Source organism: Hevea brasiliensis, chromosome 3 (assembly GCF_030052815.1).
Source record: "Hevea brasiliensis isolate MT/VB/25A 57/8 chromosome 3, ASM3005281v1, whole genome shotgun sequence".
NCBI lineage: Eukaryota > Viridiplantae > Streptophyta > Magnoliopsida > Malpighiales > Euphorbiaceae > Hevea > Hevea brasiliensis.
The window spans coordinates 59890498-59894200 of record NC_079495.1 but is presented as its reverse complement, the minus strand read 5'-3'; the positions used below and the strand labels follow the sequence as shown (position 1 = coordinate 59894200).

The 3703-nt window shown below is 34.5% G+C and overlaps 1 non-coding gene across 1 annotated transcript; it reads right to left on the bottom strand.

The window, feature by feature from the left end:
* Positions 1-286: 286 nt before the first annotated feature.
* LOC131178960 (small nucleolar RNA R71) lies at positions 287-393 on the bottom strand. The gene has a single exon (XR_009147967.1). It is a non-coding gene; the product is annotated as a small nucleolar RNA R71 (small nucleolar RNA).
* Positions 394-3703: the final 3310 nt, after the last annotated feature.

Genomic DNA, 3703 nt, shown 5'->3' with positions numbered 1-3703 from the left:
CAACTTTGAACTAAAACTAGCATGGCTCCAAATGATTCAACAAACCTAGTTTGCAGGTTTGCCTACAGAAGACCCACACTATCACCTCCAGTGCTTTCTTGCCTTATGTGATACATTCAAGATGAATGGAGTGTCTGATCAAGCAATAAGACTCAGAGCATTCCCATTCTCCCTCTGGGACAGAGCAAGGAAGTGGTTAATTTCTCAACCAGCTGGAACATTCACTACTTGGGAGAATCTCTTTCAAGCTTCTCTAGCAAGGTATTTTCCACCAGCAAAGACTGCAAAACTAAGGCTTGAGCTCAACACCTTCAGACAAAAGGAGGGAGAATCACTCTATGACACATGGGAAAGATATAAAGACCTACAAAGAGAATGCCCACACCATGGTATAGAAGATTGGTTATTAGTGCAAACTTCTATAATGGGTTATTACCCTCTACAAGGAGCACAGTTGATTTAGCTACAGAAGGTGATCTAATGGAGAAAACAGTGCCACAAGCACTTGAACTTCTAGAAAGGGTGGCATACCATAATTATGAGTGGTCAAATGAAAGAGGAAATACAAGGAAAACTGTAGGGGTACTAGAAGTAGACGCCCTAAGCATGATAAATGCTCAATTTGATCAGTTCACAAGGAAACTCGAAAAGATGGAAGCCAATGCAGTAGTTACAAACAATCAACCTGAAGACAGCTATGAAGGAGGATACGTGAGTTCAGAATACAACAATTTCAATGAACCCTCCTTAGAGCAGATGAAATATGTGAATAATGGAGGAAACTTCAACCAGAGGCAGTCAAACAATCCGTATTCAAATACTTACATGTTAGCAGTATGCCCTAGAGCATATCATTTAGTATGTATCTTATACATGTTTTATTAATAAAAGGAATTTTCACTTTTCTGTTTACATAATATATTTGTGTAATAGAAAAGGTCCATTGATATTTTGTTAGAAATTCTATTCTTAAGTTGTTAAAAATATGAGTGACAGTATTTCTAGCATAAAGTATCATAAATTGATTCACAATCGAGGATATTTCACAACACGGACATGACTTATCTAGAAAAATCGTAATCATGTTTGTGTAACACCCCTATTTGCATAGCCTGGTATATTTCATTATTCCGGTGACCGGTGTCGGTCTGGATAATTAAGGGAATTAGAACCACATCTAAGACACCTAGAGAAGCCGTGAAAACAAATAATTAGTAATTATCAAATAGTTAAGTATAAATAAGAAAAACATAACACAAGAAGTTAAATGAGTCGGGAGTCACAACGATGGGTGACCTTCTCGGGAATGACTGCGAGGTCAATTTAAACTCAAATTTCAAACCATAAAATGTGACGGCTCGGTCCTTAAGACCATTGTGAACATAGTGGAAAAAGGAAAAGTACGAAAAAGAATTGTTAAGTAGGTCAAATAATTAGGTCAGGGATCCAGAAGAAATATTGAATTACTTGCAAACCGGATCGAATCGGCGAGATGTAATTTGGTCAATTCACCCCTACAGCTGACTCCTTACCTAACTGTCCAATAAAATCGGAGAAAAAAAGTTTCAGGATCAAGAATTAAATTAAAAAACTAAAAAAAAAATTGAAAAAGAAAAAGAAAAAGTTGAAAAAGTGAAAGAGTTTGTTACATCATGCATGATGCAATAAACTTAAAATTTGAAATTATCATTGGATAATTGTGAATTAATTTAGATTAAAAACACATAAAAGAAAAAAAAAAAAACTAACTAATGTCTTCTTCTCTTAGGAAAATAGCAAGCCTCTCTCTCTCAAGCTCTCTCTCAAAAACTCCATTGGAGCAACAAAACCAAGCTTCATATACCTTAAATCCTACCATAAAAACCTTACTTACCATCATTAAACCTTGTTAACTTTACTTAAAAAGAAGTTTGAGCAAGAAAAGAAAAGAGGAAAAGGAAGGAATTGAGGAGGAAACTCCAAGTTGAGGTAAGCATTAAATTGAAATTTAATGATTAAAAATACATATTTTGAGTTACTTTAGCTTAAATTTTAACTTAAATGAAAAGAAAACAATTGTTGAGGGACTATATATGAATTCGGCCAGCAGTAGGTTAAGGTTAAAATTGGTGATTTTATGCAAATTATGAAGTAGTTAAGTGGGAATGAGTGTATAAATACTAAATATGCATTTCGAATTCAACAAATGAGCTAAACATGGAAGTTAGGGTTTTGGACCTAAGGTTTGGGAGATAAAATTTTGAGAATTGCTCAAATGATGTGTTTGACCTTGCTTGAGTTGAAAATTGGTCATGTATGACCAATTGTTATGTGTAGGAAGTGTTAGAACCAATTTGAAATTCGAATTGGATATGGTCATTCTGCAGGCAGCATGACCAAGGTCCTTTTCAGGGACCAAAAATGAAACTTTACAAACCCAATTGGTGTGAGGCTAATTGGGAATGAAACTAGACATAAAATGGCACATTTTTCATTTCGGAATCATGCCCAAAAAGTGACCATAGCATATTGAACAAATTGGCCAAATCTGGAATTGGGCATGTGCCCTGTACAAAAATGACCAAATGAACAGTGTTTGTTCATTTGGGCATATCTTGGGCTAGGCAAGTCCAAATGACCTGAAATTTTACCAGTAGAAAGCTGAGACATAGCTCTACAACTTTCATGAAAAACATAAGTCCAAATTATGCCCTTAACCAAGTCATTTAGCCACCCAAAATTAGTGACCTAAAACTGCTAGAACCAAGTTGGTGCCTAGAAAATCTGGGTTAGACCAATCCGGCCAGCCCTGTTCAAATGGCTATAACTTGAGCTACAAAACTCCAAATTGAGTGATTCAAAAAGGGAAATAAATTTAAGACAATAAGGAACAACTTCTATGAAGAAAACTTAGCCAAATTCTAACAGCAACATAACCAATAGAATAGTACAAAACAGGACACTAAAGCTGAAAATTTCAAATTTTCCCTAAAAGACTTAAGTTTTGAAAAAACAGTCAAAACCAACAAATTAGGTAACCAAAATGTGGTATGTGGGTGAAATTAGAATTCCCATACCAATTAAGCATTCGAAAGTCAATAAATTGACTCGAATAGTAACCCCGAAATACAAATTTCAAAGAACGTCAAGTTTAGCATATTAAAGCTAGGTATAAGTAGATTTGAATTTATTTTTGGATTTATAATAAATTATGATACTGAAACCCTGTGAAATTGTGTGTTTCAGTTGAAAAGAATACCGAGAAAGAACCTAAGGCATCGAGTCAAGGCCAAGAGGCGATTCACTTAAGGTTTGTGCATAACATAAATTTTTCTGTAAATTTTCTTCTGCAAATTGTTTTGAATGAATTGTGACACTAAATTGTGACTTAATTGTATTGAAATGTTTATTATGCTTTTCACTTAAATTATTGGAAGTTTACTTGTATGTGTTTGAAATGGCAATAAATGTTTAATAAATTGTTAAGATAGTTTTGAAACCACAGTGCCATGACCATATATTTGAATGCCTGACTAGCATGACTAGTGGGGGAAATTAGTTTCAAATTTTGATTCCTTCTCTGGCTGAAGTGTGTGCCAGTAGAAGAAGAAATTGAATGGATATCCATATATTTTAGCTAGCTAGCCTTGTGATGTGATTTCTCATAAGCCTCTAGCTATTGAGATAAATATGATTCGAATGGCACGATATAACTGTGTGTTTT